We start from the raw sequence: 14,270 nt of genomic DNA on the forward strand, positions 1-14,270 counted from the left end.
CGATTTCGCTGCATTGTTTCTGTTGAAGCTAGAACATCTAGCTGGTGCAAACTGGCGCCAGTGCTATCGAAGGTGGCCAATCTATTACGAAAAAAAAAATCGGTTGGGGGGTTCGCAACGATGGCTCGATGCCCCCAAGTGCTCCTAAAGCCATGCTACTAAAACTAAAGAAGAAGAACAAACAGGGGAGATTTATTGCAGTGGCGTCTTTTGTTGTGCTCGTTACGTGCAACTATTCGTTCGAACAATGAGTCCACTTTGTCTGTCGTGGTGGTGTGTATGTAGCTGTTACGACCGGTGCTCGACTACTGATCCGAAGGTCGCGGATTCGATACCGACCGCGGCGTTCGCGTTTCGATGGAGGCGGAATGGTAAAGGCCCTTGCATACACAGTAATTTTTTACACCCTTAAGGGTGTAAAAAGGTGTTTTACAGATTTACACCCTATTGAATGAATGTAACACTTTTTTCTTTGCTGGTACACCCTCAAAGAAGGGTGTAAGTGGCATAAGGGTGTTATTTTGCCGTTTGTGAGGGTGTTGACGAACAGAAGGGTGTACACCTATACTGTGCGATGTCGGTGCACGCTAAAGAACACCAGAGGATCGAAATTTCGGGAGCCCTCCACTACGGCGTCCATCGGGATCACATGGTGGTTTCACGTTAAACTCCAGATTATTATTATTAACGAGTGCACTTTTTTCTTTAATCGCAATGCAGGAGCTCATATTTCAAAAGGCTGACAAAAAAGCACGTTTCGCTACATGTCCAACTCTTAAAGCTTCCTTTAAATGTGTCTGCCTATCATTCACGTTGTAGATATGCATAGTGATGGCCGACAAAGATTGTGCCACCGTTGCCTTTTACTGAAATGGATGCTTGAAATTACAACAGGTGATCTCAAAATTTTTTTTCGATGATGTTTCGTGAGCTCAGCAGAGGGTACATTGCAATTCAAAATATGTCAATGGTGAAACGTAGCGTAGAATGAAATACTAAATGGTTTTTACGATAGTGCGCATGCGCAAAACTTCTTCAGCTGTCATAGGCTTCTGAGGAATGTCCTCGTTGTATTTGGCAACGTCCCGCCAGTTGTATTGCCAGCAGAACGTGCCAAACATCTTTCTCGTCACAATTATGTTCCTTAGGCGACTGGTATGAGGTGCATTCCTTGCATCTTGGTTAATTATTTCTCGCGGCGCAAGATCCCTAACGAGGTGCGTTAATTAGAGTTAGGCGAGACGTTGGCACCGATCTAACGTTGCAGATTAAGAACTGTCATATTTGCCTCAATTGCTCGCTTATCTTTTCTGACGTTCAATTTTTTACGTGTTTATACCTCTGGACGCCGCATCACGTGGAGCTGTAATTTACACGGCTTGTTTGGCCTCACTGCACGCTTTGCGCTATGCAATGATCTTAAAGGATATCGTGAGAACTCGAGTCGATATAAGAGATATATATTTGACAGTTCAATTTGTTTGCAACTTGACACGGGACTGAGGCATGTTGCCCGATGACCTGTATTTTTTTGTCATGACATGCGGAGAGAGTCAATTTTTACCATGATGATGAAATGGGGATGAGAAACGTTATATCAGTGATTTCAACTTATTGGAAACTCGAATTGTCTATGCTTTATGTGCGGAACTTCCAATGGAAATCTGAAATATCTCGTTGAAGACGCGAACCCTGGTTGTCCATCACGTTCGCTGCGTCGTAAATGCGGGTAGTTCGATTTTTTTCTTTCCTTAGAAATATGATAGACGCGCTTCCTTACATTACTCTACAGCCGATTTTGTACGCTGGCCGGCATTAGACTTCTATTCGTGATTTAGCCAACGTGGATTAGTTTTTTCTTAACCCTATAGCGCAGTGCCATAAATCCCGGAAAATGAAGGTTCGGAAAGATCAACTGTACCTTGTGTCATCCCCAGAGAAGAATGTGTGCGCAGGCATGTATCGGGAAGCCTAGAACAACTGTACAAAGAATTCCAAGTGGTTACGAATGTTGCTATTGTGGAAAGGCAACACGAAAATGAGTAACGAAGAAATTTCCCTTAATGGTTGCTGTTCAAAGCGGTATATTCGTAGTAGCAAATTCTTCGATGAGTTCGTTCGCACGTACAGAACGTATTGTAGCTTAAAAGGCATTGACGAAGGAGATGAGGAGACACCACGTGTGCGAAAATAACTGGGTTTATTTTGTTATTGCGATAAAAACTTGCCTTCAAGGCATAATAGTTTTGCGTGTATGTGTATGCGTATTAAGGTGTGCCGTTAAGCCTGTGCTGTGTATGAACTGAAGTACTGTCTTGTGAAATGTGAGATTAACTTTACGCTTCACGCTTTAAGTCATGTATCTAGGGGATGTAACTGACTGTGTCGGTCTGTCGCACTTGACTGGGTTTATTGGGTCACCTCATAGCGAATCAAACAAAACGATTTAAAACACAGTCGAGGGCATGCGCCCAGGTTCTTCGCGACAAAGGAAAAGGAAATTAAAAAATGCGCGTCTTGGTCCCGAATGAACGCATCGACAAGCCGCTGGCGCGATAATTCGTGCCGTGTTTTACAGAAAGCTTCCAACGGTCAATGTCTTTTGCTGCACAATGACCGGCTGAAAGCTTTCAACATATATATATATATATATATATATATATATATATATATATATATATATATATATATATATATATATATATATATATATATATATATATATATATAATGGGTCGGCGCTAATTGAGTTGCGTGGCGTGTAAATTGCTTCCTTCTTGCGCTATGGGTATAACCGTTACTGGTCACATGACTATGCAATTCCATTAAATATCTCGTTGCGCTGCATATTTTCACTTCGTGAGGAGGCAGTGGCAGTAGCCAAGGATGGCATGAAACAACAACGAGCCGTGACCGAATTTCGGCGAAAAGGGGGCAGTGCCAGCGGGCGTTCGTGGAATTGGTGGCTTGTGCACCTTCTTCGGCGACTACTGACGGTTAGCAACGTTATGTACGCGAGCAAGTATCCGGAAGACAGCACACGGCGCCCGGACCCCCCATTTGTTTCAAATACTGAAACGATTAGGTGTAGTACGCAAAATGCAGTAAAAGCATGTTAACAGGAGGCTCGAAGGGCGTTATAAAATTCTTCGAGTTAAGGACACAGGATAGGGCAAAATTCGAAAATGTTTTTTATTCCTTCGAAGATTGGGTAGGGTGTTCCCTTGTGCATATTTTCCACATTCGTGCTTTTCTTAAAGATCATTTTTTTCTGTGGCCCAAGGCCAGCTTTTCAGAAAGGAAGGCGTGAGAGGAAACGCACCCTAGGGAAAGCCAAGCCCCTCAAGTGCGCTCGGTGCTTACGGTCTATTTTTCTAAAAACATGTACATGTACAAAAGCACAAATGCTTCTCAAGTGTCAGCTGTATAATATATATATATATATATATATATATATATATAATATATATATATATATATATATATATATATATATATATATATATATATATATATATATATATATATATATATAAGAGAACCAATGAAATGTAAATAAAAAGAAAGAAAAGTGGATGAAAAAATTACCAACTGTGAGCAGGAATCGAACCTACGACCTTCAAATTACGTAGTTCGAAGGTCGTAGGTTCGATTCCTGCTCACAGTTGGTAATTTTTTCATCCACTTTTCTTTCTTCCTATTTACATTTCATTGGTTCTAATAACTTCCCCTGTACATTCCTTGGCATTACTGTCTGTTATATCTCATTAAATTGTGTTAAAACACGGAAAAACGAGCCCTTAGGTATACACTCCTTTCCTTTATTTCATTGAACGAGGGTCTCGTACTGGCAGACTTGGTGTGTTTAGGTTGTATAAGAGGGACAAATAATCAGCTGCCTGCTCATAATAAGTTCACGTGCTACGTGACGCCAAACATGCGCATAAGAGTGTTTTCACACTCGCCATTTGGCTTATAGATGGCGCTGACTGTCACTCCTACTTCTAAATTCACAGATAAACCCAAAAAAGTGGATGGAGGGAGGGCCGCCGTGATAGCTCAGTGGTTAGAGCATCGAACGCGTAATTCGAAGGTCGTAGGTTCGATTCCTGCTCACAGTTGGTAATTTTTTCATCCACTTTTCTTTCTTCTTATTTACATTTCATTGGTTCTAATAACTTCCCCTGTACATTCCTTGGCATTACTGTCTGTTATATCTCATATATATATATATATATATATATATATATATATATATATATATATATATATATATATATATATATATATATATATATATATATAAGGCAGGTGAGGACAGTTCGCCCATCGTCTTCGAAGCACATATCGCTTCGAACACTTTCAGCTCTTATAGCTTCATTACACCTTGTGTTTGTCGTGCTTGTCGATAGGTTTAGACGCTGAGTGTAAAGAAGGTTTTCAGCAAGTGTGACGTTCACGACAACTTCCACAGTTCTCTTGTAAATATGATTAAATGTCAGTGACGTACTGAGTCGCTGATCCCTGAAAGTGAGCTCTTCATCAATGAGCATCGCAGCCTTTTCAGCGTCCTTCGAGATAAATTGCGTGCAAGGTTACGATGGATATGCTCGAATAAATATTACTATTATTTGTAATGAGTTAGAGCGAATAGTGCGGGCGAACTGTCTGGTGCAAGTGTTCAGTTAATTCGGATTGCGTCGCTGACCCTTGTATTCTAGAACGTTCCTTCACTCAACGCTTCACCTTCACTTGAGAAAGCCGATGGGAGCGCCGTCTCTAGGCCTGGCAAGTCACTGCATATAAGCGATAATCTGCTGCGATTCTTGAGTTGCGCAGCGTCATTTTCAGCCGAGCGGTGGCGCAGTGCTCAACTCTGTCAATTGAAGGGTGGAAGTCGAGTCGAGGAGCGTTTGTGAATACGGGGGTGAGTCTTTGTTGTCCTTGTTTAGGTCCAAAGTCTCAAGGATTGCGACAACGATATTGTTTTTGTATTTACTGATGGCAGTATCACACCAACCAAAATTCACAGATAGGATAGAAGACTGGCCAAACTACTTTAAATTTGCTGGAAAACGTTGACCGCGGTCGATAATACATTGTGCATAGAGCTGCACGACAGCTCACAAACAAAGCAAGGCCTTCCAGAACCTACAAAGTAAGAAAGTGAGTTTTGGAATAATTAAGAAGCATTCAGCTGCTAATTGAAATAGTTTATGGGCTTTTTTACAAATTGTGTTTGCTTATAAGCCGTTTTCTAACATAAAACTATCTGAAAGGTATGTTTTTGTTTATATGTGTACTACTATTTTATATGGCCCCGCCGCGGTGGTCTAGTGGCTAAGGTACTCGGCTGCTGACCCACAGGTCGCGGGTTCGAATCCCGGCTGCGGTGGCTGCATTTACGATGGAGGCGGAAATGTTGTAGGCCCGTGTGCTCATATTTGGGTGCACGTTAAAGAACCCTAGGTGGTCAACCCTCCACAACGGCGTCTGTCACAATCATATGGTGGTTTTGCGACGTTCAACCCCACATATCAATCAAATCAATTGCTATTTTATATGCTTTGCAAGATGACCCGCTAAATATTTTTCGTTTTTATTGTGCATCAATGCATACAGTTTCTGTGTTACAAAGTTTTACAGATGCCAATCAACTCATAATGTAGGTAATCATTGCTAAAACTTCGAACTAATTCTAATATTTGTAAAATTTAAACTGCTGCTTCAGTTAAAAGAGCGGAAAATTCGGAATGAAGTTGTGTATAGATTATGTAAGTGTCTCTTTTAGTCACGCAGAAAACGTTATATCAAAATGATGAAAAATGCATTGGGACGTTTAGGACCGAAAATGCATAGGACGTATAATTGAGGAACGCAAAAATGTGGTGTCCTTTAGCGGAGTTCGAATTAGTGATGATTGATATGATTGATATGTGGGGTTTACCGTCCCAAAACCACGATATGATTATGAGAGACGCCGTAGTGGAGGGATCCGGAAATTTTGACCATGTGGGGTTCTTTAACGTACACCCAAATCTGAGCACATGGACCTACAGTATTTCTGCCTTTATCGGAAATGGAGCTGCCGCAGCTGGGATTCGATATCGCGACCTGCGGGTCAGCAGCCGAGTACCTTAGCCACTAGACCACCGTAGCGGTGGTCGAGCACTAAAATGAACGGACGTCGCGTCACACTGTGTGGGCAGAACTCAAAGAAGCCACCTCTAGACTAGTTATCGTTAATTAGGTATGTGAATCTCTAATTGTGAACGTAATTGATCAGTCAGGGATGCGCCAGAAACAAGCAGCGACATGTATTCATCTGAGCAGTGAGCTTTAATGTCGATATGTATGACGCTAATTATGCTCTATAACATGATCATTTACGTGGCGGAGCTGGCGCAATCAAATTGAAGAGCAATTACTAATTTGCTTTTCTTGTGCTTCTTATGTTATGACTCCATGAGTAATATTGCAGCTGGTCCAAAAGCTCCAGTGCAACGTCCAAATTTCCATCTATAGGAAGAAATGCTGCTGTTTTGTTGTTTTACATCTCTAGCGAATTTGGTTTGGTTTGGTTTTGTGACACATTGTGGTTTCTCTGGGCCGACTTCTACGAGGAGCGATAGAAGGCAGTGGGCTTCTAGTTCGAATTAAGCGCTGCGGATACCGACGCGTTCAAAGTATTGGGAGTTTTCCGCTCATAGAAATACACAAGGATGTGCTGGGGCCAGAGCGTCAGCTCGTTGTAACTATGAATATGAATGAACTGAGTTTGAATGAACGAGTTTTTAGGTACCAACACGCGGGCAATGCTCTCTGTGGTTCAGGCTCAACGGCGTGTCGGTCAGCGCAGAAATAATATTGAGACAAGTCATGACTATTACCAGCGTCCGCTCTTTCTTTGAAAGCAGGGCATTAACACCTTCCGCGTAGGAATAGGGTAAATAATGATCTGGGAGGTTGTGTTGGAGAGTACTAATTAAAAATAGATAAATACTAATTATTTGGGGAGGAGCTTAGAAGTGACTCAACAAGCATTGGCGAAAAAGAAACTGAACATCGATATAAAGTGTGCGTTCGTATGAAAAGCACAATTGAAACACCAGTTTTTTTTTTTTTTTTGCTCCGATAGCTTCAAATGTCATATAGGCGTCAATATTACGGAAAATGTGTTCGCGGTAATGCCTATGTCAACGCATATTGCTCAGCTCTCTGAGTTTATTGTAAACACATTGATGTGCTATACATCGTTAACGGATCGTTACTCTTGTACAATATTCTACGTGCACTAAGCTGATTTAAATAAACGTGCTTACACATAGTTCCGCCTTCTCTCGTGTGTCAAAGCCAACTTGAAACACGCTATTGGCGCGCCGCATGTTGTGTTATCAACATAACTTCGTATAGCCCACTTTCATAGTCACTAATTGTGGGACATTTTAGGGTACCAATGCTTACGTCAGTACAATAGTTTTAGCAGTTTCTAGTTAAGAGTGCAATACAGTAGTGGATCCCATAGCTGACCAGATGTTCGCGGTGCGTAGGACAGATACGGCATGGCACATCGCAGTCGCCATAGACTCTTAGTTTTGTTTCTTACGTCGCATGCAGAACTCCTTGTTTCGTCGTGTTCTTTCGCGTGCACACTTTGCAGAGCAGTTGCCTTTAGTGAATAAGTAAGGCTATTCTATAATGAAGTCCATGTAGCAGTGCAACCACTGCAGATATCGTGACACCGAGCACATTTGACGAGACCCGCAGGTCGCGGGTTCGATTCCCGGCTGCGGCGGCTGCATTTCCGATGGAGGCGGAAATGTTGTAAGCCCGTGTACTCAGATTTGGGTGCACGTTAAAGAACCCCAGGTGGTCGAAATTTCCGGAGCCCTCCACTACGGCGTCTCTCATAATCAAATGGTGGTTTTGGGACGTTAAACCCCACAAATCAATCAATCAATCAATCAGCACATTTGACGATAACGCCTGCGTTCTTAATGTGTATACACGTGACTGGCCCTGCAGCCGTGAGGACGCTGCTTTTGGCCGATTATGAAACGACTAGGTACTTCTCTTCATTTACTCGAAGCGTCTTGAAGCTGGCGAAATCTCCGTTGCTTCCACCGAGGTCAGATAACAAACCGGCCGCCTCGGATCGCCTTTGCCGCGAGCGTCAGCTTGTCAAGAGAGCATACATGAGAGAAACGGACCAGGGAATGGTGAGGTAGCTGCATTTATCTTTATAATGTCTGCGCCGACACAGCCGAATGTATCAAACGCCACCTCTTCCATTGGCGGACGCATTCATTTTTCCACTTCGCCTAGTGTATTCCGCATTGGCCGACAGGCTATCTTGTGTTCCTAGTTGGCTCCGCGTGCACGCAGACCTAGCCTGGGTAGCAGTAGATTCTTCCGAGCGGCCATTACGTGCCGGGGGCACGTCACCGGGCGTCCATTGAGTTATCGTCGCCCAGGAGAGCGTTGACTGGGCGTGACGCTTCCCTTTTGCCGACTTTACATCCGCGATGTAGTAGCGTACTTGCGCGTTCGGCGGGAGGAGAGAGTTCCGGCAAAGCGTGTGAATTCACGCACTTTGCTTAGGCATCCTGAGACCCCCCCCCCCTCACTTCGTGATCCTGCTCGCGTTTGCTCGCTCGCAGGCGCGGTTTTAAAGAGAAGCATCGCCAAAAGCAGCGACCGCCGACGCCCGGCTATCAGACGGCCGTAATGACGGCGTTGGCTCGGAATGCCCCTCCTCCCCTTTGGTTCGCTCGGCACGCACCACTAGCACCAGGCCGGGAGTCAGCGACCCCCGGAGTCGCCTTTGTCCCTGGCAGCCGTTAACCTTGGTCCCTTCCTATCAGAACGCAAACAGGGTCGGTCGGCGCGGCGGCCCGGTTCGGAGGACCTTTTTCTTTCTTTTCCCGCGGGACTTCGTTTGGCCCGGGTGGCGGCTTGCCCTTGCTCGCTGCTGGCTTGCTCACTTGTGTTATCGAGGAGAAGAAGACCACGAAGCCGTTTTCACCCTCTCCCTCTCTCGTCCGTGGTGTCACCGGGGCGGCTGACCCCTCCCCCCCCCCCCCCTCCGACTACTTTTGCTTTCCGCACGTTTCGTCACCGCCGCCTGTGTAGAGTTTTATGCGCGGATCCCTTCCGCTGCAGCCACCTGACGTGTGCAGGAGGGTTCTCGACCCAGCTGCTTGCGCTTACGTCACTTGGCACTCATCGAGTCTGTTTTGGGAGTGTGGGACTCAGCGCTTTTTTTATTTGTAAGATTTGTTAAGGTCGCAGCGAGGACATAAATACATCCCGGAAGCAGGATACGAGGTGGCAGCCGATACCTTTTTGTCTCCAGTAAGGTGGGGTGTACATCCTTGCGAGTTTTGTCGCAGGAGCTAAGCAACATTGCGGTATCGAGAAGTTCTTGCTGTTAATCCGGCACCTTCTAATAAATTGACAGTCTCGTCTGTGCATTGGGTCATGTAATCAACAGAACTAGTTCTGGCGGAGTTTGGAGTTTTATAGCGTAATTATCTTTGGTAGCACAGGGTTTCTCCAATAGCATATCTCCGTCAGTTCTCCCGTACATGTATGTTAAGCAATAACCGAACTAGCCGCGTTGTCACATTGATATTATCACCATCGTCTGATTACTTGTATATCAGCACCAAATGACGATCTGGGAATCTGATCTCTCATACCTGGCGTCCAGAAAAAGGCCAATTTGTCGTCACCGGCTCTTAAACAGCTCACACTACTCTTGTGTGAGAAATACCAAGACTCCACACATACATACACTGACGGATCGGTTCAGCCGGACAGCTCTACAGGAGCAGTAGTGATACCAAAGTATACCACGACAATTAAATTCGTGGTATACTTTGGTATACCACGAATTAGTGATACCACGACAATTAAATTCAAGACATCTCACGCAACAACATCAACGGCAGCAGAATTGGCAGCATTTCGTGCCGCGTTGCAATTTGTAGTTGATCAACCTACACGCAAGTGGACTATTTTCTGCGACTTGAAGGCGGCACTGCAGTCTCTACTATCAGCCTTACGCCGTGGACCACACGAGCAGCTGGTACTAGAGATAGCAGAGGTTATACACCACCTGACTGAGAAAGGGCACCAAATTACATTTCAGTGGTTGCCCAGTGACTGCGGAATCATCGGCAATGAACGGGCCTATCAAGCTGCCCGCTCAGCCCACACAGATGATCATAAACTGCGACTACCACTTTCTAGGACAGATGCTGCACGAAAGCTCCGCAGGCTTGCTCGCCAGCAAGCCACATCACAATGGAATCAGCCACACTTCAAGCATGCCCGACTGTACTCGCTTGACCCTACGCTAAGTCTTCAAGTGCCGTCGAGGCTTTGCCGAGCAGACCAGACCCTGTTATGTATGCTGTGGTTGGGCGTTGCGTATACCAACGCCTACGCTTTCCGCGTTGGGATGGCCGACACCGCAGCCTGTGGCTACCGTGGCAAAGAGGAAACGATCCAACATATTCTTTGTGACTGCCTAGCGTATAGTAAACAACGACTATGCCTTCGCAAGGAACTCAACAAATTAGATGATCAACCTCTGTCGGAGCAGGGAATTCTGCAGTATCGACAGGTTGCGACTTCACAGAAGAGGGCCCTGAAAGCGCTACTACACTTTTTGCGATCGACCGGCCTTACTGAATGGTTGTAGCTAGGACGCCCTTCCTGTGTGTGTTTTCGTTTTCTTATGAGTGCGCGTGCGTTTTTTTTTCTCTATCTACCCCCTCTTTCTTGCCCCTACTTCCCCGCCCCCAGCGCTGGGTAGCAAACCGGATGCCAATATCTGGTTAACCTCCCGGCCTTTCCTTTCTCACTCTCTCTCTCTCTCTGATCTCTAATCCAAACTGATCACCAATATCAGCTAATCACGGAAGCCGGTGGAGCGTAGATCGCGTAGATGTATTCTGATATGTAGAGTAGCAAGATACTCTCAGAACAAAATAAACATGACGAGTTTGCCGGCTTTGGCACGGTCTTACAGTTGTAAATTGCAATAGGTTGGCAGTGTTAATTTCTTTGCCTAGACTACGGTCGAACGTTTTTAAGTTAGCGTAAATCAAATTGGTGAAAGCTAGTCCGCATATCCCGTTAAATTTTTTGCAACAGGGCCACAATAACCAAAATCGTGTAGGAGAGCTATACTCGAATTTTCCGCGCGAAGTCTACAGCGAGGCCCATTGTCTTTGCAGATCACTCGTGGACGAAATCCAGGGTAGCGACACCACACTGCAGGAACAGCTTCGCGTGCTCGGTACCCATAGAAAGTGGTGCTAGGTCGTCCCTGCTAGGGCTGATCGAAGAGCGTACCGCAGCGCTATCTGAAGGTACGTTGTGCCCTTGCAGCAGGCTGCGATGCTTTTCGCATCATGCATAAATATACTTGGGAGAGATGCTCCGAAAAGCAAGTCGTCATTGGTGATATAATTAAGGAGAAAAACGGTTAAACATGTTTGATGCTTCCCGGTGTGTTCCTTTGTGTGTGTGTGTGCGCGCGCGCGTGTGCATGTAACTCCCAGCAAATAGCCTTCGTACAAGTGGAGCTAAAGAAACGGTAGAAGCGCATCGCTTTGTACGAGCTGCCTATGTCAGTATTGTGCGGACTGACGGGTCTCGGGTGCCAGCGTACGCGGCAATCTGTCAACCAAAAGAAAGCAAATTTAACCACGTTTCACTTTCAATTAGGAGTGCGAATGCAACTTTGGTTTGCTTTACGCCTCAGCGCAAGAGATGGGGGCATGTGATGGTAGCCTGGTGGCGTGGTAAACAATGTCAGACGTCATCATGATTGAGCAATGTCGCACCCAATGGTTCACTGCGCAAACCGGGCTTGAGCAATAGAAACAGTTGTCCCTGCACACGCCGGTACTTTCAAGACGTAGCTTTGCAGCGACGAACACCGGATATACTATCCCCAAAAACAATGTACCATCAAGGAACTGGAAGGGCGAAAGAGAATACTAGCTTAGATTAACGCTGAGCTTATTTGAGAAGTTCCGAGCCGCAAGCCAATCGGGACTTGGGCGCTTCGAGCAAACTAACGCCGCACCGTCGCTGCACAGACACGACGTCCTGACAACGAGCTGGAGCGCATCCCAGTGCCATTGAGCTCCCAACGACTGGTGCTCTCTCGATCGGCAACGCCATTGTTACGAAAGAGCAGCCCCAGACAACGGGACTCCTCCACGCCCGCCTACCGGCTCCCGACATGGAGCGCCGTTCCCAGCGCATGCGTTTCCCGGGAAAAAGTGCTCGAAGTGTATCAACAAGTGCTGTCGTCGGCCCTCCCCCGCGCGTCCGGGAGCCAGTGTCCACCCACCAACGAGGCCGCGAGCAGTGCCATAGGGTAGCCTTCCCCCGCAGTCGCTAAGAGAGCTCTCTCCTGAAGAGAGAATGGAAGGGAGAAGGGACACTCGAAGGCCGGAAAAGGACGGCAAGGGTGAAATTGGGAGAAAGAGAACGGCGGGCTTGAACCGCGAGTACGGAGGAGAGGAAGGGACTCGGAGTCCGAGACCGAGGAGGGCGGCAGCCCGTGAGGAGGAGGGCACGGGACCGCCTTCTCCTCTCCTCTTCGACATCCGCTCAGCTCGACTTTTTTCTTCCCCTTCTCTCTCCGAAGGCGAACCGCGGTTCGATTTTTCCGAAACCTAGCGTAGAGAGTCCAAACACCGAGAAGCTTCGAGTCCGGAGCCGGCGTTCGAGGTTCGCCGCAGAAGCCCTGGTGCCGAACGCCACCAGCGGAGCGTGCGCGTATACGCGCGCCGCAGGCGCGCGCTGGGCGCCGACACCCACGCGCACCCAGAGGATTGTTGTTCTTGGTGCGAGCATCACACGGCCATGTCAAAGCGGCCTGTCTGCGCCCGCGTCGTCGTCGCCTCCACGGCTCAACCATTCTACTAAACCTCGACGGCGTCGAGAGTTTCAACCCTCTCCACCGGAGCGGCAGAAACAGGGACGGCAGCATCACGGCTTTTCTGACGTGCAGTGTTTTCCCGCAGTGACGTTTCCTCGTTGAAATCCTCGCTGTCACTCCGAAGCGCCATTTGGACAGCTGTCACTCCACGGCGAAACGTGTTGATGTGATCAGTGTGTTCCGTGAGGCGCACCTCTCTCTCGTCGCTGTTCTTTCTTGGGCGCTTCTGAATGCGACTGCTGACATTCGGACTGGAGCTCCTCAGCTTTGATCTATCAACGCCGCCCTCAGCTCTGGAACCATCCATTGCGCTTCCAGCTTTAGAGACGTTCAGCAGTTCGCGTCGCTTCTGCACGGTCTAAGCGGCGCGTTTTACTTTTTTGTGCCGAGTAAGCTGCCTTCGCTGGCTCGGCTGGCACGCCGCTTTTTCATCTTCCTCAAACAGCGCTGCGCCGAAACTGCTATCGTATCACGTTCTAGTTGCCGTCTCCTCACGAACTTTGCAAATGACCACAGCACTCGGCCGTTCCCAAATACCTTCTTTGAAAATAACAGTCCCGTAGTTTACTTTTTTTCTTGTTAACTCGTGCGTCCCTAAGTTTCAGCGGTCGGCACGTGCTAGAGACAGCGACGCGGTTAATAAGGCGGCGCCATGTGTCTTTCCTCTGGCTCGTAAAACATGCTCTCCGCTCGACTTTCATGCGCACATCTTCGAAGAACGGACCGCCGCTTCGCGTAGAATAGTGGGGGCACTCTTTTACGACGGCTTTTGCCGCACGAACCATAGACAGCCGTGGCAGATGCCACTTGTCGAGGCGCGCTGGTAAGTTGTTGCTTATCGGGCCGGCAGCGCGTTTCGCGGCCACGGCGTTGATGCCGCCCGCGAACAGTCGTGTAAAGTTACTTGCTCGCGCCGCGAAGCGAGATCGCCCATGAATCGTGTCTGCTGTCCACCGACACCAACCACCGCCGGCACTGCTGGGCGCGGCTGCGGAACGTCTTTCGATACTCGGGGAGGGTGTATGCAGGCGGACGCCTCTCGTGCATCTGGCCTATCTTAGCTAGGGGTCAACAGCCGCGTCTAGATAACGCCCGCGCCGTTGTCCTTGTACCAAGGTCCCCAAGCGAAAGAAAGTGACCTCCGCGAGGCATATTCCGCTATCTTGCGGATCCCTTATCGCTGTCATACGGGAGTTGCCAAGCTGGACTAATTTTGGACTATAGCTGTTCTTCCTTGTGCGAGAGAATAGTACAACGGTGCCAATGTACATACGTCGAGTTGGTATTTCTCGCGTCATTAATG

At 47.2% G+C, this 14,270-nt stretch overlaps 1 protein-coding gene across 1 annotated transcript in view; it reads left to right on the plus strand.

Annotated features, from left to right (window-relative positions):
• LOC119159548 (COUP transcription factor 2) overlaps positions 1 to 14,270 on the plus strand; it is a 152,807-nt gene that overhangs the window by 23,342 nt on the left and 115,195 nt on the right. The window lies entirely within an intron of this gene.

The sequence above is a fragment of the Rhipicephalus microplus genome, unplaced genomic scaffold, assembly GCF_043290135.1.
Source record: "Rhipicephalus microplus isolate Deutch F79 unplaced genomic scaffold, USDA_Rmic scaffold_83, whole genome shotgun sequence".
In the NCBI taxonomy this organism is placed as follows: domain Eukaryota; kingdom Metazoa; phylum Arthropoda; class Arachnida; order Ixodida; family Ixodidae; genus Rhipicephalus; species Rhipicephalus microplus.